Genomic DNA, 26,037 nt, shown 5'->3' with positions numbered 1-26,037 from the left:
AGAATGAATTCATTCAGTAAGATACGAAACCCTATTAAGAATACTATTTAAGAATAAGTTGGGATACATTTTGTTCATCGCATCTCTTTCGTTGAGATTTATTATATAAAGCTTGACAGAATGTGTTTTGATTTAATTTTTTGTATAGAGTTGAAGATGTATGGGGAGTTAATAAAATTTATCTTATATAGAAATAAAAATGAAACTACGAAGAAAAATTGTCCAAACAGTTCCATGTACTAGGATATCTCTAAAGTAAAGACTCCTGGAAAATTTCTCTCCTTAAGGTGGGTGAACCTGTGTCGTTCATGGCCACGTTAATAATGTACACACTGCATTGTTGTAAGTTATTGCGTTATAGTATCTTTAATTACGTGTGAGTTATTACGTTTTAAAATAATTAGGAAAATAGATGTTGCCGCCGACTGTGATACGTGCAGTCATACGTTTTTTTAAAACCACATCAAAAACGTCTGAAATTAAGCCGGCTGAATTTCATAGGCAGTTGGTTGCTGCTATGTACGGTAATAATGTAATGAATGAAAGAGACGTCCGAAAATGGTGTGAAAGGTTTATAAATAACATAAATAATGTACACGATGAAGAATGTTAGGGAAGGCCCTCGATAATCACCGAGGACGTGTTGAAACGTGTCGATGATGAAATCAGAAATGAATGTCGATCAACGATCACCGACCTGGTCCTCTTATTCCTGATGTTTTAAGAGCCGTTATTGGTCGCATTGTTCGTGACAATTTAGGCTTCAGAAAGGTTTGTGCACGTTGGGTGCGGGCACGCCCTAACGGAACGTTGCACAAAAATCCGAATGGGATCTGCTTCGGAATTTTTGTTGCGCTACTCAGAAAAAGGTGATTAGTTCTTTAATTCAATCGTTACCGGCGGTGAAACATGGATTTCGTATTACACGTCAGAGAGAAAACGACAGTCAAGTGTATGGCGTCATCCTCAATTACCAACCAGACCAATAAAGGTCAAGCCACAGCTATTTGGACGCAAACTGACGGCCATAGTCTTTTGGGATCGGTTTGGCATACTGCTGATTGGTTTAATCCACGTGGAACGACTATAAATGCAGAAGCCTACTACGAAACTCTACGTAAGACGGCGCGCCATTCAAAATCGGAAATGTGGACGGCTGACCGACGGCATCGTCCTGCTGCTCGATAATGCTCGTCCACATGTTGGTGGTCCAACACGTGACCTACTGAGAATATTTGGATGGGAAATTTACAATCACCCCGCATATAGTCCGGTCTTAGCTCATTCTGATTACCATTTTTTTGGGAAATTAAAAGAGTTTTTGAGTGGCAAGCGATTCGCGGGTGACGATGAACTTAAAAATGCCGTTAATCAGTGGCTAAATGGATTGTCGGCAGAAGAATACGACGAGGCTATATTGAAGCTGGTGTATCGTTACAATAAATGTCTTAATTCGTGTGGCGATTATACAGAGAAGTAGCATAAGGTATGTAGTTTAAGAGAAATAAAAGATATTTATAAAGTTTTCAAAATAATTTTTTTTTACAATTCAACGGTCTTTACTTTAGAGATAACCTCTCGTAGATAAATCATACTTCCTAAATAATATTTAAAAAAAATAAAGAATGATCATTAATTTTGAAAGGAATTTCGGAGACAAATTTCTGTTTCGAAAGTTTGATGTACATTTTTTGAATTGTTCCTGAATCGTTCTTGACTCATCAGTATCAGCTGATCTCGGTCGGACCATTTCTGAAATCTGAATATTTTAATAGTAGTTACTGCGGGTGTTTAATGCGCTCCAATAAAAAAAACAAGAATGCTAATCGAAAAACTGTTTTCAGCATGATTACATTTTATTCAGAATTCGTAAACATAATCATTCATAAATAGATCATTCTTATTTATTTAATAAAATCAATTTGAAAGTACAGAATGTGTAAAAAAAACCCTATTTTAAAGTTTGTAGGTAGGACAGAGGTAGCGTTACCGCCTCTCTGTCAAGTTGTCTCATACTTGTCAGGGAGTACACTAGTGACGCCTCTCGGTAGTTTTAATTACCCGCTTGTTATTTAATAGATATTAAAATTTATGTTACACTCAAACGAATGCGTATCCTCCGATTCATTGTTTTCTCTGTGTTAAGAAATTATAATTCTTATGTTCATATAATTTATTTTCTGTGTTTCTTATGCAGAATAGGTGATACGCCGAATCTTTAAATTAAATATAAGAGTTTATACGTAAGATGTGAGATTAATATAAATATGAAACCTGTGTTTTGTATTTAATATATCCAGATAAGAGTCCTTCAGAGAAAGTTCATTAACTTTCGTGAAATCAATCTTTCTACAGCCGGTTGAAGCGAGAAATTATAGGTTATCCTTAATTTAACTTACACTTGGCCAACCAGTTCGGGTAGGGTTAGTGTGTTATTAAATTATTATTAAATTTAATAATCTTTGATTTAATTATTCTGTAAAGATATGATGCTTTTACTTGTAAATTTTCATTTTTCGAATCGTTCCTTATATAATTCGAAAAGTTGTCGAAATAAAAGTTTTTTTTAGCTCTCGGATACATCTAGATGCTGAATTTATTTAAATCAAGGAGTCTATATAATATACTAATCGTCAGCTTTTTGTTAACCTAGTTAAAACGTTCTTTTTACAGAACAGATATCAGTTATTTTAAATAATTCGGTTTCTTTTTATGAGTCGAATTTTTCAATGAAAAGTGTGTACCTCTTTTTAATAGAAATCTTTGTCATAACGGTTGGCGACCGTTATGACGACAAATGAACTGAACTAAATGTTATTCATGTTATTTTTAAAAATCAAAATTAGTAATTCAGCTTATTGTTAAATTGTTTCGATGTAGATTATTAATTAGTTTTAATTAATGTTCTAATGCGCAATAAAACGTACATTTGATGCGAGTGCTTAAATGTTGAAGAAATTTTTTAAAATAAGAAATTGTTAGACGATAGACAACGATAGGCTGTTTTTTTACTGATGATTGTTTCATTTCAAAAATAGTTTGTTAGCGTTAGAATAATTGGTCGTTAAAATTATTGCTGTCGTTAATTCGCTCACGACAATCACTATACGCATACTATAAACTGTACTTTGTATTGCTGTTATGTATACTATACTAAGTGTGAGAATTGGACAACAGTATTCTTTCCACCGATATCAGTTATCAATTATTATGAGCCGTAATACATAGCTCTTATTTGTTTTATTAACTTACCAGTATTTGTTTTTTTATATTTTTAAAATTCGTTTATATATAGCAGTTTGGTTGTATTTTTTTTTTCTTTTTATAAACGAAATAAATTACAAAATAATATATAAATAAAATTAATTCTATTTTAGGTAATCCAAATAATTTTAATATTTGAATGTGTGTTTTTTACTGACGTTTGAGTCTTACATTTCTATTTTTTTTTTTTTTTATAAATATCAAGTATATATATTTCCATCGCTGTATCATTTTTCTAAATGTTTTGCAGATGGTTTCATCAAACTTTAATTATGCTTGTTCTTTCAACCGTAATATCACCAGTCGTATCAACACCAGTGTTATCGCTTGCAGTAGATTGACGATAGAGATAAAATATGGACGAATTATATACGTTGCCAACTAAGTGTGAAATTGCAGTGGATTAGAAAACTTGATTAGCTATAAAATTTACGGATTGATTCATTTGGTATTTCAAAAATCTCCTTGTGTGTAGTGCAACTTTCTTAATTCGGGTCGTGAACGTAGCTGCGTTTCTTGTTCGTCTGATAAATGTATATTCATGTTATATTAACGGGTAAGGACGTTTTTTTAATCGCAACCCGACAATAGAATGGAAAGTTGTAACAACTCTCCGACAGTATCCGGGAGACGTTATCGTTAAAATATGACCGATTTAGCCGAGCGTTTAACTATCGATCTTCCGAAAGATGACGACAGCAATAACCATCCGTGCCACAATGATATACGAAATGATGTTAATTTAGTTCGACGATTCAATTTAGTTACTTTTTAATTTCAGTTTTACTCACTCCAGTTATTAATCTGTTAGAAATTTATCACTGCACTACGAAAGATAGTAGATTAAATTTACCAAAAGTACAAACAAAAAATAAAGAAAAGGTTTTACTTTCACCGGACTGTAGAAAGAAGTATTACTGTGCATTTATTTAATCTTTCAAGGAATGGAGCGATTATGGATTAATTTGGCGTATGATGTTTACGAGGTATGTTCAGAAAATAACTGAACATTTTTATTACGCGCCAACGGAGATATTTAGTGACGTGCGATTGGCACAATTGTGTTCCGCGTAACTTCATCTGTAACCACATGTTCTTGGATCGTTGATATCTCGTTTAGTTTTCGTGTTATTGTTATTTGAATGCAGCGTGTTTAAGTGTTAGTAGCAATTTTTATAATGTGCGATTTTCGGAAGCAACGATACAACGTAAAATGTTGCGTGAAACTAGGGAAAACTTTCACAAAAACGTTTCAACTTTGAAACAAGCTTACGGAGATGATGCTCTGAGTCCTACAGAATGTTACGAATGGTTTTCACGATTTAAAAGTGGTCGTCAGTCTATTGAAGATGACCCTCGACCAGGAAGGCATTCGACTTCAACTGATGACACCCGCCTTCAGAAAATCAACGATCCGGTGCGTGCAAATCGCCGATTGGTTGTCAAAGAACTTGCAGAAGAGGTTAGCATCTCAAATAGATCATGCCATGATATTTTGACTAAAAAATTGAACATGCGTCGAGTTGCAGAAAAATGTGTTCCTCGTTTGATGATTGAACAGCAGAAAGAACACCGAGTGGATGTGTGTCGGCAACTTCTTGAAGAAGCCGATGACGATGAAACATTCACGCAAAGAATCATAAAGGATGAGAAAAGCTGGGTTTATGGCTGCGACGTTGAAACAAAAGTACAATCATAAAAAAATCGCACATTACAAAAATCGCTACCTACACTAATATAACATCACACGAAAATTAAATGAGATATCAACACGAACATGTTACAGAGGAAGTTATGCGGAACACAGTGCTGCCAATCGCGCGTCACTAAATATCTCCGTTAGCGCCTAGTTAAAAATCTTAGGTTATTTTCTGAACAGACTTCGTATATTTGGGTTAGCTACCTTGTAACTCGGTAATTGATTAACGAACTTCATCGCAGTTTGCAAGGCACGAAGAATTTCTTTCTTCTAATCATAATAAAGTCGTAAGAATCATTACTATATTACGGACGTGTGTAGCGAAGTAGTTCGTCTCTACCTTTCATTCAGAAGAGTCTGGGCTCGAGAATCCCGGTCACGCTTGGAATTTTTCATTCGCTGCAAAATTAATCTTTCATAAAAGAACTGTGATCAGGCTGGTTTTATGTACTTTCGATAATACTGTAAAATAAGGATACGAGGTCTGTAAATAAAGTAATGAGACTGGTTCAGAAAAACTTTTATTTAGAATCCAATTATTCATGGACACTATCACCTTCGAAATAGTTCCCTTGGGAAGCTACACAACGCTTCAAACGGATTTCCCACTCTTCATAGTAGTGTTGGAACTCAGAAACTGGAATATGCTTCAGATGGTTGGTTAAATTTTTTTAATGTTTTCTACTGTTTCAAAATGGCGTCCTTTGAGGTGTTTTTTTAAAGTCGGGAACAGGAAAAAGTCGCAGGGACTCAAGTCAGCTGAATAAGGTGGTTGAAAAAGTACAGGAATGTTTTTCTTTGCCAAAAACTCATAAATTGAGAGTACAGTGTGACAAAGGTGCATAGTCATGATTCAGCATCAAGTGTCTTTGATGGCTGATCTTACGCGGGCAACTCTTTTCCGCAGTCTTTCAAGAATTTCTCGATAAACATATTAATTAACAGGTCTGTCCTGTGAAAAAAAACTCCAAAATTCACAGATTCGCTCAACACTGTCGTCAGTTTTTGCGTTAACAATCTTCCGGAGCGTGAATCATCCGCACCTGATTCCCGGTCATCTGAAAATGTTTTAAACCAGCTAAAAATTTGGGCTCGTGACAGTGTCATCTTCATACTCCCTTTTCAATTTTGAAAAAGTTTCAGTAGCATTCTTACCGAGTTTAACGCAAAACATGATTGCACAACGTTGCTCATAAATAGTATTACTCATTTTTGTAACGCACGACAAAAACTCGTTTCACGAAAAGTTTATTTACGTCTCACGTGGCAACAGTAGACTAATAACAGTAATATCTAATATAAATCAGCTGTTCATATAACCATATGTTTACTTTTCACTGTTGCCACTTTGGCTGCCAAAAAAAAACTAGTCTCATTACTTTATTTACAGATTTCGTGTCACTTATTTTACAGTAATTTCGAAAGTAAAGATAACCCGCCTGATTACAGTTCCTTTGTGAAAGATTAATTTTACAACGAATGAAAAATGTCAAACCCGACCGGGATTCTCGAACCTAGAATCTTCTAAATGAAAGGTGGAGACGAACCACTTCGCTATACTTGTCCGTAATATAGTAATGATTCCGAAAAAAATAAAAATACCTTTATTTCGTCTTCGTGGAAAACATTTCGTTAAAAAGATCTTTCATTGGAAAAAAAACAACGGATCTTAAAAGGAATTTTCTGTAAAAAGTAATGAAAAATCTTTTAATAAAACCAATTCGTACAGATTACGGCTTGATCGTGCATAAAAATTATATTAAAAAAATATATACCGATCCAACATCACCCCTCACTGTAAAATAAAAAAAAAAAGGACTTTTAAACAATATGTTGAGACGCACCGTTTTTAACTTTCTTCTTAATTTTAGTGGAGGATATATCTTTAAAACCCACAGCACACAAAATTATTAATAAAGTACCACAGAAAACAATTAAAAATATGATAATTTTTATTTTATTTTTTAAAATAATAAATCTATCTACAGGGAAATAAATCAACCAAATTAATACAATTAACGAATATGCAAGGCTGTGTTTACAGAAGTTTAGTTAAACTTCTGATAATGAATGATTAAATGCTGTTAGAAAGTAATAACTCTATTGTATGAAGCGGAAGCAATAAATTATCAAAGTAAAATGGTTTTAGGTCGGTTGAAAATTTCAACGAGTTTTAAGTTTTAAGACTAGCGACAACATTAAGTTAGCGTGAGAAAAGGTAAACAAAAACAAGAGTGACGGGTCAAATATTTCAGATTTTAGCTAAGAGAATAATTAATTATTTATCGTAATTAATATTTCGTCTACTCATGGATTTCTGTTTAATAAAGAAAAACAAAAATTAAACAAAATAAATGTTAACATACTTACAGAGGTGCTATCATATTTCTTGCGATTTAAAAATAAGCTATTATTACACAAGCCATATTCATTTAATTAATTTTTATAATACTATTAATTTTAAGAGTATAATACCGTACTTTACGATGCAATTTTAATTTGTTAACATATCAAATTAATAAAAAAGTAAAATGTAACAACCTTTTCTTCTTATGATGTTAACAATATTAATATTATAATATTCTGATGACGTTAACCTTACCTTTAGATGAATCCACTCATCCTATTTATCGGTTTCAAATGAAAAATGCCTAGCCCACGCTGAAAACATTACACAGTAAAATCAATATACGGTCTAGTAGTTAGATGATAACACTTCACAGCATTGCAATCACGAGTTGTGATTTATAGGTTTTAGTTTAATAATAAAAGACTCTTTATTCAACACCTATTAAAACTGAGAATTCGTTCTAATTCTTTTATCCAGCGATATATATAAGGTAGAAGTAATCCTACTTCCGAAAGTAAGCCTATAAAGATAAAAACCTAATGCCGTACAAATTTTATTAATCGATCTCAGAAAAATCGATGATCTTATACACCACTTAATTCTGCGGATGGATTTTCTTAGAGAAGCCTGTTCCTCGTCTAAGGACGGCTCTTTATTATTATTATTATTATATGAAAAGCATTTTGTTTCAAATGCAACTGAGGAACACGTGCTGATAATCAACAAGGGGGTGCTCCCAGGACGAGATCACATAACTTTCTCCCTATTTATCGCTTTTTCTTTTAACCTATTCCTTTCTCCGCCGGATTATTCTGTGAATTTTGGTTAGATGCTCACAGGATATGAGGTTACCGAATCATTACTATTTATTTAGTTTGAAGGGGAAGACGGTGTGCCTGCAGATTTGTCCATTGTCCACCGACTGACTACTCGTCTGATGACGTACGAAAAGCCCTAACTAAAATTGAGGTACTTTCAAATAAAATCAACGTTTCTAATTCTCCTAATAAATACAAATCGAAAAGTAGGCAAATAGAAAGTGTCGATACTAACTGGAATTAAAAGCACGCTACTTCAAAAAATGTTATATAAAAAAATTTGAATTATCTACAAAACGAAAATCGGTAACAATTTCCGGAAAGAACGAAAGAAACAGAAATTAATTTCGCTGATTGGCTATAAGTGATAAGGATTCTTGTTCTGAAATAAGTTCTAAATTCAAAAAATCATTTTAAAAAAAATTCAAAGGGAACTCCAAAAACGAAAAAAGTTATTTTTAGAAAAGATTCATTTTTTCGATACTTTACCAAACAAACTTTCTTTTTCCTGTTTAGCCTCCGGTAACCGTTTAGATAATTCTTCAGAGGATGAATGAGGATGATATGTATGAGTGTAAATGAAGTGCGTGTGTAGTCTTGTACATTCTCAGTTCGACCATTCCTGAGATGTGTGGTTAATTGAAACCCAACCACCAAAGAACACCGGTATCCACGATCTAATATTCAAATCCGTTACCAAACAAACTAATAACTTAATAATCTACTAACTCGTGGGATGAATAATTCACACATTTTTACAAATAACTACCGCTAGTTAAACAGATTAATATTTCCTAACTATAATATTAATATCGGTAAACTAAGAAACAATGACTTAATATGTACTCTCGTATCATTATTATATTCAAAGTAATTTCCCACGATAATTAAATAAAAAGAGTTTTTAAACTAAGGGTAAAGAATAATAATACAAATTCTTTTGCGTTCCGAAGTACCTTAATTCGCATTCGGCGCTCTTCATGTTGTTTTTCATGTTGCGTTTCTTATTTTTTATCATCTTGAAAATCTCTGTTCTTTATTTTTTCTTGCAAATAGCTTTTTCTTCTATTGGGTGGCGTTTCTTCTGTAGATTGTAACATTGTAACGATCATATAAAACTAAATATGTTAAAAAATCGTTCAAAAAACACTTAATAATTTTTAAATTTCTACTTTATAAGTCGGCGTCAAATTAGCGGTTAATTAAAAATTGTTTATAGTTTTTATTTCCAATTTGCAACAAATCTTAAAAGTCAAAATTTATTGAAAATTAAACTTTTTAATTAGTTTAATTTTTTTTTGGAGAATTTCTTTGGAGATTAATTTCAAAACAGATAAATACATTGTGCGAGTGCCATAGGTTATTCACAGGTTATTTTTTTTTTTTAAGTTTGTAGTTTATTCAAAACTGTTTATTGATTATTTTTTAATAATTATCGGCAAAATCTTAATCGGATCATAATGAAAGAAGTGAATACAGCCATGAGTTTACGAGTACTTAAGAAGTGATGGCAAGAAAGAAGATAAATGAAAATGTTTATAATTCATATAAATCTAATTGTCATTTTCTATTCTAATTAAATCTGTATAATTAACTACATTTATATATGTATAAATGAAATGAAAGTGTCTGACGACCGAATATCCAAACGACCAAAAAAAAATCGCATTTTTATCACACCGAATTAATTACTTATTCAATCTTCATCTGCATCTGTAGAGGCAGTTTTCTTTAGTGTTTTTCTTTCATCCCCGTTGTTATTCGGTTACAGTAAAATGCAAAACACTTTGTAATTTTTTATTATTCGGCACATCAACACGGAATATTAAAAAACTAAATAAAATATTTATTATGAAAAAATCTCTTTCGGTACGCGGGAAAACGGAGGTAGATTTCACCTGTGCTAAGTAGGGAATAAAAACCCACCGGCTTGGTCTAGTGGTGAACGCGTCTTCCCAAATCAGCTGATTTGGAAGTGAGAGTTTCAGTGTTCAAGTCCTAGTAAAGTCAGTTATTTTTACACGGATTTCAATACTAGATCGTGAATACCGGTGTTCTTTGGTGGTTGGGTTCAATTAACCACACATCTCAGGAATGGTCGAATTTTGAGACTGTACACTTTATTTACACTCATACATATATCATCCTCATTCATCCTCTGAAGTATTATCTGAAAGGTAATTACCGGAAGCTAAACAGGAAAAAGATAAGAAACTAAGGAATAAAAAATATTTCGACCTTAAAGTTAAGAAAAACTTTCACTCAATACGATAATGGCATGTGAAAATGTTTCACATGTTTAGCATACGACAAACACCATCTTCTTACATTTCTAGCAACATTTAGGTCGTCCCTTGCCGTAAAGGTTGGTTATATCAAAAATTGTTTCAAACAAAAGTTTTAGATAATATTTAGAGAACTAATGACCCCTTTAAACCGATTCGAACTGTGCCTATTAAGGGAGGTATGATTTTTTTGTCTTCGAAACGCCATTTTTTTACCCCCTGGGCCAATGGTTGGTGATATCAAAAAACTTTATTTACATAAGTTTTAGGCCCTTATTCAAAGAATAGTACGAACTTTAAACGAATTCGATATTTTACGTAATAAGAAAGTTATAGCGATATTTGTTTTTTTGGAAAAAACCACCTCCATTTCCACGCTTATGGTCCGATTTTATTAACGAACTCGACTGAGATTTTTGGTCGTTATATTTTATGTATCAATTTGAAAGTGATTGGCGAAAAATTACGGCAGTTATCGGGTCTACAAGAAAGTAATAAATATATATATATATATTTAAACTTTTGAGCTGACGGTTGTTTTTTGGGATCTGGGGGATGTGAAACGCGAAGATATGTCGAAATTTTTCGGAAGTTGAATCATTGTACTCATTACAATAGATAGCTTTCTTATGAAATCTAATTAAAAGTGTAAGCAGAAAACAATTATTTCTGATCGTGGATTACGACCGGTAATTGGTTTAAAGCTTTTACTAACACGACTAAATTGTTACAGTAAATATCTTAAACATTTTATTCAGGAAAAAACCTATTCATTAAAACCTATTGGGCTATTCATTACCCATTTAAATTCTAAAATTATGAAAGGAAAAGTCGTTTCTTAATTTTTTCCCCGAAAAGGGCTTGTAGACGACCACGTAAATATCATTTCATTTCCTTTTTTCTGATTTTCCTTCTTTCTCCTCCAGAATTCTTTCATTCTTTACTTTGCTGTGATTCTCGTTCTTCTGTCCAGCTTATGTGCTCTCTTTTCGTTTTTACATTAACAAAACCTCTATTCTGCGGATTATTTTCTCTAAATTTTTTTCTATTTTGACAATCTTTATTTCTATATTTGCTTTAATTAGGTCTTCGTTTATTTATTTTATGTATAGGGACGGAGATTTATATTTCCAAAATTTTTCAAAAAGTTTCTTTTTCAATCTATTTGAATTCATTCGAATCATATGTCGCACAAAATTTAGACTTCTTTTTTGGATTACTTTTAAATATTCAAAAAAATTTTGAAAATGTTTTGCTTTTTTTTTAACTTAGTAAAGTTTTTTATTTGACTTAATTTTGAATCCGTCTTTCGTTTTTCTTGGGCCATGGATCGTTCTTAAACTTTTCCTTTCAGTTTTTAAAAGTGGTTGTAGATTTGTTACGTTGTAGCTTTCTGTTCTATACAGGATTACTGTATAGTACTATATAGTTTATAGTACTTTCAGTACTGTATTTTGGTGTCTCAATTTTATGCATTTGTGCATAAATTTGTGTTGTTCATATTTTTTGTTAAAAATTTCAAATATTTTAGTTTAAAAACTGTTTTTTTTGTAGTTTTTTCTTTATAAATTTTTTCACAAAAAGAAAGGGCCCATTAATATGTTTTTTCTCTACATTACTTATCTTTCTTCTGGTTGTAATGCATGAAAAGAGTTGATTTTTCTGAGAGTTTTGATATTCATGTACAAATAGTTCCTTAATATACATTCTCGACCTGAGATCGTACAAGACTGAACTTCATTTACACACGCACATATCATCTGAAGTAATACCTTACGGTGGTCCTGAGGCTAAACAGAAGAGAAAGAGAACTAATTCTTGTAATAAATAGAATGAAGGTGTCACTTTAAATTCTGAATATCATCTGGATTTTGATAGATTTGGGACGATGACACCATCGTCCACGAGTCAACACTGTAATTGACTCGTTAAAGAAAGCAATGGGACTACTTAACTCCACATTTTCCTCAGAAATCCTGAAATTGTTTGTGAATGACTACGTTGGGTTCCATAACTATTATGTTAACGTAGTTTAACTAATGGTTCCGTACGGTTATGGGGTTTTTAACGTATTTGCCTTTTTAAACTTTATAAATATATTTTATGTGTAAATATATTCGGTAAATTTGATAACATTTGTTTGTATATAAATTCATTACAAATTTACATTGCGCTTCGACTGATGCATCCACGTTAAAAGCTTGCAGTTACATTTTGTAAACATCTGCGGTTGGAATTGTAATTCCAACTACTTTTGAACGAATGAAGTTGTCTTCATACATATTGAATGAAGTAGGATTCACGGAGAGTAGTAGGCCCTTGGGTCTCCTTGAATTAGTTAACATTGTTTAACTTGCAAGTAATTTACTTAAATTAGATTTTCATTGATATCCGTTGTTTTATTTAAATGTATACAGCAAGTTAAAATTAATTTGATATTTTGACTTATCGAAAATGTTTTATCTTCGTAAATGAATGCTTTTTAATAACACAAAGAAGTATAATTTTATTCATAAACCATATATTAATCCGAGTTGTCGTTTTTTTAAGATTGACTGATTATGATAGTGCAATGTGAAAGTGGTTTTCGTTTCGGGAGAGAAATTAAATTTTTGCTCGTTAAATTATTGTTATGGTAACAGTTATTCACTTAAATTAGATGATTGGTTAGTTATATTTCGATTTGACTTAGATAAGAGTGAGATTTTGTGATTTTCTGTCAAATTTATTTGAGACCAATACAATGCAGTACTCGAATTTAAGGGTGGTTTCTGATAATTATGCCAAAGTTTCGCGTATGACTTTTTCTTTATGATAATTATATTTCGTTCTTGTTTTCTTTGCATAGTACTTTTTTTAATTGATTTAATGCATAATTTATTTCTTTTTGCACGTTAGATTGTCTTTGTTATACAAATACGACTAAATTTTTTTGGGATATCATAAAGAATCTATTTTACTCACGTAAAATCTTGTGTGTTGAGTTGAAAGCTTGGTAAATTTTTGAATAATAATATTAGAAAAATCTATTGTCATTTCATTTAGTATTCTTTTTTTTCTTTATTAACCAAGCCATTTTATATCATTACTGAGATTTTTCATTGAAAATATGAAGGAAAATTAATGAAAACTAATATTTTTTGACTACTTAAGTTGATCTTTACGGCTGATTTTAAACGCGAGTGTGTTCCAAAATATTCTTCTACTCTTGATAAGATTAAGATCTTTCCTATTTCTATCATAATTGGTTATTATTTTTTTTTTTTGAGGCTGAATATGACATTTTATTTAGTGCCGTATTTTAATATCGTATTAAGTGATGTAATTAATATGTACTAATAATTGTTAAGACAGGAATGAAGTGTTATTAAAAAATAAAATTATACAGTTTTATTAATTATTTCAAAGAGGAAAATTAACTATACCAATCTCTTAATGACTTAACTGCGTTTTAGGCTGCAGCTAAGTCATTACAAATTTATAATTTTTTCAGGAATGTTATGGTCTACACTTGGCGCGAAATGTTTAATCCTATTTTTATTTACAAATATAAATCCGTCCCGACGTTAATGATATTGTTTTTCATTGTTTTATTAGCTTATGAAAAACATCTATTTTAAATATATATAAAAGTAATATTCTCGTTGCGGTCAGGGGAAGTTTAGACAGTCAGAACTCGCTTTGCTCGCCTTTCCAGTTTAGCCTGGGAGAAATATCAAGTGTATTGTAAGTTCTACATAGCAACAGTTTGGTCATTACAGGACCGAAACTATGTGCAATCTGAAAAATGCGGGTTGCAAAATAGCCGGCCTCTATCTTAAAAGTAGTAGTTATACTGACTGGAATAGTAAGTGTGCCTCTGTAAGGAATGTGTAGTGCGAGAGACAGCGACAGATGGCGGTACTAAAGCATCCTTTACTAAGCAGTTCTACTACCACAACGGACAATCCCCGCTACTATCTTAACTGAAAAATTTTTTCTTCTAACAAAATTAATTATTTACATTTTATATTGTACGTTATATATTATTTTATTGTTTTAACTCATCGAAATCGATGTACTACGGCTAGAATAGGGATTTTTAATGATTTCTTTATAATACTTAAGTATTACAGATGAATAAAGTAAAATTATTAAATTACTTTTGTTAAACAAGTTTCTTATTAAAATACGGAACTTTCATTTTTTAACATTTTTCCTTGAATGAATAAATTATGCTGTTAAAGTTTTTCCAATTTTTGAGACATGTATTTTTATTTAGAGAATGACATACGTATAGAAAAATAATGTCATGTGCAGATGTGTGCAGAACTACCTCTATATTAAATAATTTATTTTCTTTCATCGTATTTTATCGTAATTTGTTATGCGAATACAATATTTGTTTTGTTTTACCCCTAGTCATGTGTCACTGTTACAACTCCTCAGGAATCCTCTCTTAGTTACTACATTCTTGTATGACTAGTGGAATGAGTTGCAAAAAAGTGTTATATTTTTTTATGTGTATGGCGAGTTTTTAATTTTTAGAAGTAATATTAAACGTTTAATTTAATTTTCCAATTAAAGTTTCAGAAAAAGATAAACGTTTCATATACCTAATTGAAGAAGTTTTCCCTGTGTTGTAGCCAATTAACAGGAATTTTCGATGTAACACATCGTGGGTGGTAATATTTTAAGAAATTATCTGTTGAATGAAATCATTGAAGTTAGTTTTAATTCAATTTCTATTTATTTAGAATTATTTATTATTATTACTATTTATTATTAGAACTATTTATTATTATTACTATTTATTATTAGAACTAACTATTTATTATTAGAACTATTTATTATTAGAATTTAATGAATAAGTGAGACGTCAAAAGAAGGCTGATCCGTGCATAACCAGACATTAGCTTAAATCAGCCTGAGTTTTAGCTTTCTTATGGATGATTAGGTTTAACTATTACAAAGAAATTCTTATTGCGTGTAGTACTTAAAGAATGCGAAATATTTCTTATAGTTAGTATGCAGTTTATAAAAAACGTTTTCAGCAATGACTTTCAGTTAAGTGCTATTTACCCTCGTGGTCCAGTTCATTATGCCTTTTATTCGAGCGATAAATAACCTATTTGGTTTTTCACTATAAATATTTTTATTTCCTTTGAAACCTATGTTATTGTCAGTTTATACGACTAAATAAACACTTGATATTATTGCTAGGAAATTGTTTTTTTTTTTTTTATATAAATTACATAGAGTATTTGTAGAACCTGGATTCCATTCGTTATTTTTTGTTATTAATTTTGATTGGATTGTGCAAAAATTACTTTGATTAATGTAAAAGAATATACATGGATTACATTCTTCTAAGTATGTAGTTGGAATTCGATGATTCTTCTCGGTTCTTAGCTTACATTTATGTCGATTAAGAGTCATTTATAATTTTTCTTCCTTAAAATCGGTTTTGGAGGTACATTTTTTAAAAAATTCATCCAAAAATTCTAAATAATTTAAGAGTATATGGTTACTGAAAGAAAATAAAGTACTTCTTTTGGGGGAGGGGGGTTCTTTAATACAAATCACAAGTGTTTGCTGTAAGAATTTTTTTGAGAGAAAGATTGATATTTTACGTATGAAGTGAATACGAATTTGATCAGTGAATCCTTAACCCTGAATTGTTTTAAAAATAGGTCACATAATTTTTATTATAAAAAATTTTACTGATGTACTGTATTTTATATCATTATTTTATTATTTATAAACCGGTTCTTGACCTCTTGGTCAAATTGTTTTAAACAAGTAAATTTACTTTATCTTTAAGTAAATTATATGAAAAACTTGTCTAGAAAGTAGTAAAAAAAGAGAAATTGTTGTAAATGTATTGTGTTTTTTAAAATATTAATATTTTAATGGTAGCTTACTATCTCTAATTTTATGAATGTTGTTTGCGTACAAGTTTTATTTAGTTATTTTTTATGTTCTGTCATTAAAAGCAATTTATTTTATTTATCGTATTTAATAGATACTAAGGTATTGAAAATAAAGAATACGCCGTCAATTTTATGCCACACAGAAGCTTGAATTATTACTAAATCTGCTAAACGACTGTTTTCAAACTTCCTTTATAAAAAAAAAATCACCAAAGTCTAGTGCTACATAGCAGAACAAAAAGTGTTAGGCTTATTAAAATGATACTCGTATTTTGATCATTCGTTCAATTTGTTATTTTTTTTACTATTTTGTTAGCCGATGTTTGAATGTATAATTTACATCGCTTTGCGGAAGTAAAAATCTCTAAAATATGAGGTTAAAATTTTCCTGTTACGCCATCATCCACCGGCCTACTTATATTATTCCTTCTTTACTGTATTACAAAAAGTAGTATTGAAAATATTGCATTATCTGTATTGATTCTTTTTCAGTGTCGATTAAAAGTCCATGATATAGAACAATTAAAAAATGCAGTTTCATAAAGATGTATGATATAAAACATCTGATGTGAACACCGCATAACTTCCTTGTACGCCTATTAAATTACATATCCACATGTTTGTTTTAAAGTGAAAAGTACATAAAATTTTATCATTAATAACTTCTGATATTTTTACGTTTTTATTTTTATTATTATTATTATTATTGAATATTATTAATCGTAAAATATTTTTTACCATAGGAGGTTAATGATTATTAATAAATCAATATATTTAAATATAAAGTTTAAAAAAGGGGATGAAGTCGAATTTGAACGATGTGCCTTCACCTTGCAAGACCATATATTTCATTAATTAAAATTTTATTTGGCTACACCTCCGGAACCAGTGAAAATCAGCACCACGTGCTACATCGTTGAAAAGCTCTTAATGAGGGCTTATTACTGTAGTTAGGAAGAAGTACAAACTCCAATTTCAGGCTTTTTTTTGACACTTTTGGTCCAGTCGCCTTGCAATCAAAAGGGGAGGTGCACAACTGAATGTTACAACAGTCCTAAATCCAAAATATCAACATCCTACGGCTAATGGTTTTTGAGTTATGCGAGATACATACGTACGTACATACAGACGTCACGCCGAACTAGTCAAAATGGATTCAGGGATGGTCAAAATGTGTATTTCCGTTAAAATGTATGAAAATGTATTTAGAAAATATCTATTTCAAAAAAATAAATGTATTTAGAAAATTTTCCGGAAATTTAGTTTTTTTTCTAAATGTATTTAGGGTGTTTCCACCGTAGCAACTCAACGGCTGAACCGATGTAGATGTATGATCCCGCGTTGGAATCCTTACATTACCGGTAGTGTCGCGCGCGCGCGACTGTGGGTGTGTGTGTATTTAAATAAATTCAAAAAACTAAAAAAAATTATACTATATACAAATTTGTCACCCGTACGCTCTTTAATTATCCTACATTAAAGAGTAATGTTTTGTTTTTGGCAGTCGTTTTTAATTTTGAGTATTTTTTTATTTCATGTTCTTATCTTCAGCTTGTTATTTTTACTTTTTCTATTCCTTTTTTGTTGGAGTTATTATTAGATTAAGTTGTATTTATTTTATTGGACTTTATACTAATACAATATATAAATACAATATACTAATACAATAAAATACTGAAAATACATTATTTTCATTTTTACCGTGTGTCAACTACAAAAAATATTTAATGCATTTTTATAACACAGGAAGCTTTACTCTTAATTAATTACTTGTAAAAAATATTTTATTTTTTGTAATGAAGGAAACGAAATTTGACTAAAATTTAAGTTTTACGTTTTCCTGTTTTAGAATCTGGGCGTCGAGTTGCTTACATAATAACGACTTCTGCCATAATTATGTTCGTATAAGTGAGTTAGTTTTCTTCAAATTTTGGTCGTCATATTTGATTTAATAAAAGATAATTCGATTGAACCTATCAGTGATAAAAAAATGAGTGGCTGCCATTTTGGATATTTGAAAATCTATAGATGGATATTTGAAAACACAGTATATAATTATTCTAATATGAATTTCGTTAATTAAATATTTATACCGAATTTTAGTAGACTTTTTCTATCTATGCTTCAGGTATAAATTTCTATTTAAAAATCACAGAAAAAGAGATAGTGTAATTGTTTTCACATGTATATTTACATACTTGGTAGGAACGTTTTCCCTTATTTTAATGCCTCGAATCTTTATGTAGTAGTAATGTCGTTTATTTTTGTTACATCCATTATACTATTATTATTATTATAATAATAATACAGAATTGGTAGTGTTTGTCTTTTTTCTGAGTTCAAAATTTTGAATTTGTGGGCAATATTCAGAGTTACATGGCATTTACTCGATTAATTTTCGCACCCGAGTTTTTAAACAATTTTTTTTTTAAATATTCAAAAATGAAATATCCAGTCAAATAAATATAATTTTCTCGCTGATTAGATAAACCTATCTAAAATCGTTTTCCCTTATCACACATCTACTTTTAGATAAAAAGATGTTGGTCTAAAAGGTGCGTGAGTACGCTATTTGCTATTTTAAAATGTTTGTTTTGCATATTTCTTATAACATTGTTCAAAACTGTTCTATTAATTCTTTTTTATGAAATTTGTAGAACAATTTTCTCCATTTTCAGTGTTCATCACTACTTTAGGTTTTAAATTTGTTTAAAAAATTTTATGTGAATTAGGAAATACCAGTTTTTTTCTGAACGATTAATATTTTTCCTGTAAGTTATTAGGGTATGCATTTTCTTTTTTTTTGTAAAGAATTAATTTCGAGCAAAAAGTCTTGCAATATCTTTATTCAGAAGATTTTTTTGGAAATTTTTATTGATTTTATTATTTTTTGAAGAGAATATTGGTTAAAATGGAATGTAAAAAAGTGAATAGGAAAGTAATGGGTGTAAAATTTAATATGATTTTTTTTCGTTGAGAAAATATAGTTTTGTTTGAGTAGTAAATAAAAGGTTACTTTTTTTTATTGGTAAAGCTTTTATTAATTTATTATTAGTCACTGGTACATTAATAAACTTTAGGCGATTTAAATAATTTACAAGTATAGTTTGTTGAATATAACTAAAAAAAAATCTTTGCTCAGTTTTGCAAGAAAACCGACTTTTAGATATTTTATTTTGTTTCTTTTGAAAAAGTATAAACTCATTCTAATCAAATATTTTATTTTAAAAAATTCTTTAATTCATAAAAAATAGAAGCAAAAAGCTTTACGATAAAAACTAAAAACACAAGCATCAACTTTTAACTCGTTCACCACTGTGACACTGCATTAGGGCATATGAAAAATATATACCAGTACATGGTCAACATAACCGCAAATGTTTTTTCGACTTTAATATGATCGTACTTCAAGAACGACTCAACTAATCTTCATCAGATTTTCACATGAGAAACTGGAGATAAACTACTACAGTATATTTAAATTTAAATGAATTGATGTAATAATTTGGAGTTGTTAACCAGCAAATTTTTTAAGTATTTTATAAGGAAACACAATTTTAAGTGAACGGTATTTTCGTACACCTCATACCTCAAAACTTAAAGATGACAATGAATCATCTTCAATGATTCATTGTCATCAACAACTTCCACCATGCTACCGAAAGTAATACAGTACTTTTCTTTGAAAAGCCGCTGAAAATGCATTAGTTCATGTAAAATAATATTATAAAATCCTGACGTCACAATGTTATTAACAAGATTACTAACGTAACTTAATGTAATAAAATAGGTACCCAATTTTTTTTACATAGGTTGAGCACCGCCGTTCGTCTTCTGGTGAGAGACTTCGTTTTTTTTCCTGTTGTTTGGTTGGTTTAGGTATTTCTCATTTCTATTCTTCGCAAATTTCTTAGCCTTAGCTTAATATTTTTACCCATATTTTTAATTATGTTTAATATATTTTTCTTCATCTACTTTTTTATCCTCTTGTCTTTTCTTTGTAGAACGAAATTCTCTAACTTTACATACCTTAATATAAAGATCACCATCCTTAATTTTAAACGATTCTTGCCTCAGAATCTTTTCTATTCTATTTGTTTTCTGAATTTTCCAAGAACACCAAATATCAGAAGTTTCTATTTATTTTTTTTATAACTTGTAGATATACAAATTAAAAAGTAATGAGGTTAGGTTACAACCTTGTTTCACACCATTTTGTACTACGTCTTAACTTTCCGCTTTTCTAATGTTACTATAAATTCACTTAAGTTACTCTTATTAAACGAAGTACATAACATTTAAAGTTTTTATACCAAGAAAATTTTGTAGGATTTAATTTTATTAACAGTTTAATTAACAACAGTGCTAGGTTGTTTTTTTTTTTGTTACAGTTATCAATGCGCATATAAAAAGCGTAAAATAATTTTATTTATAATTTAATATTTAGTTTGTACAAAAGAATGTTCATTTTAACGAATGAATCAGTTGATTTAAATTGCGCATGACTTCATTTGTGCTAAATAACTATGATGACTAGATTTTGTTTATGAATGGTATGAATTTTTTTTTGTAATCTTTAAGATTTATACGCGTATGTTAATTAAATGTTTAACACGATGTATTTTGATAGCATTAGCTCTTGTAAGGATTGTTTTTGATGATGATGTTAGCTAAAAATAAACTAGTAAATGAATTGAAACGAATGTAGCCTATGACCTTTTTTTAACATCATGATTCTGTATTTTTTTTAATTTAGCGCTGTGTTTATTTGGTTTTTCACTTAAATGCATTTTATTCTCGCATGTGAAGTCATTTCTTAATTTAAATTATTTTTGGTTAAATCTTTTTTCTTTATTATGTTTATTTTTAACCGCGTTATCTTCGATTTAATTTTTCACATTTTTCTAAACGGCGCGATAAAAGCTTAAAATAATTAGCGATAATTTTATGGAATAATTTATTTATAAAATGAAAACTTAATTATACGAAAACATTTAAACTGTCAGCTGTTGTTTTCAAAGTTCATCTATAAATGGCCTCTGATATTCAATGCGTGAAGAAGACAGTATAAAACGACCGACTATGTGTAGCTGTCAAAAATAGTAATTAATGCTAGTGTTTATTATTAATAAATAATATAAATCAATAATTTATTAAATTTTAGTGATTTGAAAAAAAGTTTTCAAACGTTTAATCGCTTTATTTTATTTTCAGGTAAGAATACCTACAGATCTTCATACAGTTATTTAACTACGTAGTAATAAGGTAAAATATTTATTTCACTTATTTTTGTTTTTAAATTTGGTTTAATAACTTATTTATCTAGGGTTATAAATTTAATTTATTAATACTTTTCCTTGTTGAAAAATCGATCGTAAAATTATTTAAAAACCATAATAGTAGTCCGTGATTTAGTTGCAAACCGAACGCAAAACCTTAGTAAATTTGAAAGAGAATCAGAATAGTCGTTAAGATAAATCAGTAAAAGTAAATATTTTAGTGTCGGAAGTAGTTCTTATCTGCAACTTGTCTTTTTTTTTATTGAAAGGTAATGTGTAAACTTAATTGATGCATATCTAGTTAATTAATTAAACTTTTATATCTGTTATCTTAATGTCATCACAAAACAGAACCGCTAACCAATTTAACCTTTTATATTCTAGGACGGGTTTTAGATTATATTAGTAAGATGTTTCTAAGCGTAAAATAAAATATCACAGATGTTTCTTGGATGTTATGATTTAAAATTGTATAGAATACTGTTTTCAAACAGTTTGATTAAATTAAGGGAAATTTGAGGAAAGAATTAATTCATGTAAACAAGGAAATTTCTCTGGTTAGCTTTTTAAGAAAAAAATTTATTTACTTTTGTACGGTTACGGTTAGTTGGTTTTGTTAATTATACTATCTTCAGAAACGCAAAATAAGAAAAAAAAGTTATATTGTTATTGTTAGGTTATCTCAACAATATAGACCAAGAGAATGAACTATAAAATAAATAATCAAAGAAAGGGAAAAAGAAGAAAGATTTGTTTACATAAAAATGGCTACTTTTAAACGTAATTGTGTTTTGTAGTGAAAGTTAAACTATTCTTAACTGTGTTATTTGACATTAGTTTGATACGAATAAGATTCATAGTTTATTTATTATTTTTTATGAGAGATTTTTATACAGAAAAAACAGCCTTGTTAATTTTTATTTCCCCCCAAAGTAGTAAATTAAATTTATGAAAAAATATAATACAGAAATAAATAGAAGAAAAAAAGAAGCGATTTTTACTTCCTTGTACGAAGTAAAGGAAGTATTGTGTTCGCGAAAAATTTCGGTTTTCAGATTTCAACGGAAATATCCATTTTTACCATCTGTTAATCTATTTTGACTAATTTTGGCGTGACGTCTTTGACGCGTAACTCAAAAATGATTAGCCGTTGGATGTTAAAATTTTGAATTTAGGACTGTTGTAACATCTAATGTCCACCTCCCCATTTGATTGCAGTTGACTGAACCAAAAGTGTCCAAAATTCCCAAACATTTGGATTTTGAGAGCTTTTCAACGATATATCACATGTGGTACATATTTTCATTGGTACCATTGTTATAGCCAAATAAAATTCTAATTAATGAAATATTTTGATGTTATAAAGGGAAGGCACATTGTTTCGAATCAGACTTCATCTCCTTTTTTTTAAATTTAAATATATGATTTTTTAATAATTATTAACCTCTGATTGTAAAAAAAATTACGATAAATAATAATTGAATAACAATTAAAAAAAAAAAAATTAAAAAAATAAGAAGTTATTAATGAAATAAAATTTTATGCACTTTTAATTAATGTGTTTATGTAATTTAATACAACATAACGTACAAGGAAGTCACGTGACGTCCACATAAGATTTTTCTATATATAAAACTGCTATCTTTACCTTTGTATTAAAGTTAATTTTTTCTTACCGATTTCAGAAAGATAGAGTAAGAGGTTATTTTGATTATGTATTTTTTCTCATTATTCAGTTACTTGAGTTTTTAATGTAGTTCATTCCCGGTAATTAAAATAAAAATGTCACCTCATCTGAATGTATGTCATGTCGATATCTATCGCATATAAATAGCAAATTTAAGATTCTTTAGAGCTGTTAAACAGAAAATAAGAAAATAGGTCAATAAATGAGTGAGATATATATATATATACGAACAGCTATCAGTTGGCATGTAAGGTTACGTAAAACAAATGTTTCCGAAACTGTTTTTCGGTAAACTCTTATCAGGTAGAAAAGTGTAGATAATTCCCGGAGCTGGAAAGAGTCGATGGACGAATGTTTAGTGGACAAAGAAGGAAAAAAAGGAAAAGGTAGACTAACTAAATACCAGGAATTTTATAGAATCTCAGAATTTTTAATGTAAAACTATCTATATCTGACGTTAATTTGAGATCTGCAGGTTTAAAAAGTTCACCATCGTCGGTCAAAGCATCTTACCAAATTGATACCACCGATTGTCTTAGAAATATTATTATAGGCGTGGCCGCCAGATTTCTCAATAAAGAGGTGATGCGTCTCACTGAGATGTCTGCGATACAACATGCCAGAGTTCAGTAAGTTTTGCCCATTAATTTGTGAGATACGTATGAAAGAATAGAAAGACCGACATATCATAGGATGTTGTGACGTTGATTCTTCCAGTACATTCCTTTTAAGTCTATAGATATTACTACAATTTTATTTTTATTGGCTAAAAACAAATGTAAACTGTACTATGGAATATCGTAATGTATTTTTATATATGTAATACAATTTTAACATATGTAATTTATTTTGTATATATGTATAACTCCAGAACGACTGACCAGATGTTTACGTAATCAGTTTTGGAAGGACCCCTTTCAAAGTAGCCACAATGACATTATGAAAATTTTTTAAATAAAAAAAGGTGACGACAGAGTTGTAATACACTTTCCTGGCATTGTCATTTATTCTTATAAAGTGGAAAAATAATGATACTTGAAAAAACATTTTTAGTAATAATAAAAGTTTAAATAAACCAAAAAAAGTTTTGAAAAATTCAAAAATCTGTATTTTTAAACTTTAATCGGCTTTTCCACCACCAATATTGTTCCAAAAATATTTTTCTTTTAGGTCGCTTGCAGTATATTCTTGCCTAGGAAGATATTAAATAATATTTAGTTAAAAGAGTTAAATAATATAGTTCAAATAAAAGTTAATATAGTTAAATAAAAGGTTGAGAAAATTGACTACCAACCCCTTCCCTGTAGATATTGACCCTAAAATTTTACCAACAAATATCCCCGTATACAAGAGCCTTTACAAAATTTCATCAACATCGGTTTATCCAGTCAAAAGATAGTCGCCCAACACGCGTTCATACGAACATTCTCCCTTTTTTTGTTTTTTAGGATCCGTAGGTCATGAAACGTTGAGAAATGCAAAAAACCCATCCCGATTTTTTGATTCTGCTTCTTTCAGCATAGGTCAAGAGCTTGATGCCAAGAAAGTAAAAAGATAAAAAAAAAATTGTGTAGATGGTTTGCACAGTTTAAAAAAATATTGCTTGAAACTGATGAAATATTGAAAAATGCTTTAAAAGAGAACCTAAAATGTGCATCCTTTAATAGTTATTATTTTGATAACAAAATTTTTATAATTAATAAATAACGTTTTATAACGTATTGATATTTGAAAATTTTGATATTTAACAAATAACAACATTAACTTCTATTTCTCAAACCTATGCGTGACACGGGGTGCATGCGAATTTGAAGAAAACATTATAAACTAAGTTCTCAGTTCGCAACTGTATGTGGTTTCTTTTTTGTAATTTACGTTCAAGCGTTATTGATCACCTAATGGGCTGGTTTTTTTTTTACATAATTAAAAATATTTTCATTATTTTATTATTATTATTATTACTTTTCTTGTTATGCTGTAATAATATATTGAGTGATTTTCAAAGTATTTTCGGACAGAAATTTATGATTATTAAGGTGAAAAATTTGGATAAAAGAATAATGCACATAACTGCAATCAAAAAAGATGCGGTTAACGTTTTCTAGCAATCTTTACTTCGTTTCTGTAAATTAATTTTCTTATTTTCATACAGAAAACAAGCTTTTCGGCTTTTCTTATGAACGGGTTTTTCATAAGCGCAGCATTTTTTAAGGGTCTATATGTATTTTCAATAACTTGTAAATGTAAAAAAAAAATCTTGATCAACTAAAATTTAATATTCCCGTCATCAGAAATCATGTATTTTTTCCTCTTATTTCACCTCAGAATATGTCATTTATTCTTTCTATGCTTTTATTTTAATTAAGATAATCTATTTGTGCGAGCTCTTTTCTATCAACTAAATACATCCAAATCGGAAAACATCTAAAAATGTTCAGAAAGGTTATTTGAAATTTTATGACATTAAGTCGTGTTTTTGTGTTTATTAAAATGACATTGGTGCAGTTAAACTGAAAAAGCTTTTTTTTTTATGAAAGGAGCTGCAGTTTGACAACACAGTTTGAATCGGGGCCGAAATTAACTCTTGTTGTTAATTAAAAATTGAGAAGCTCAAGAATAGTGTTCCAACAGATAGTGAGACTACATAAACAATTTATTTGTGATTTTTATCTTGGCTAAGCTGTTAAAAGTAATTCAAGAAAAACTTTCCGTTCTGTAAAATGCTACAATTAAATTATTATTT

General features: G+C 29.6%; 1 protein-coding gene and 1 long non-coding RNA gene across 5 annotated transcripts in view; both read left to right on the top strand.

Moving 5' to 3' along the window:
• The window catches only part of Efa6 (Exchange factor for Arf 6), a 396,188-nt gene that overhangs the window by 140,743 nt on the left and 229,408 nt on the right, over positions 1-26,037 (top strand). The gene's annotated exons all lie outside the window — the stretch shown is intronic.
• Positions 21,337-26,004, top strand: LOC142321618 (uncharacterized). Its single transcript, XR_012755681.1, has 3 exons — positions 21,337-21,430; positions 21,543-21,593; positions 25,832-26,004. It is a non-coding gene; the product is annotated as an uncharacterized LOC142321618 (long non-coding RNA).

Source organism: Lycorma delicatula, chromosome 3 (genome assembly GCF_047948215.1).
Source record: "Lycorma delicatula isolate Av1 chromosome 3, ASM4794821v1, whole genome shotgun sequence".
Taxonomy (NCBI): domain Eukaryota; kingdom Metazoa; phylum Arthropoda; class Insecta; order Hemiptera; family Fulgoridae; genus Lycorma; species Lycorma delicatula.
Note: the sequence above shows the minus strand (reverse complement) of the source record. Positions and strands in the feature narration are given on the sequence as shown.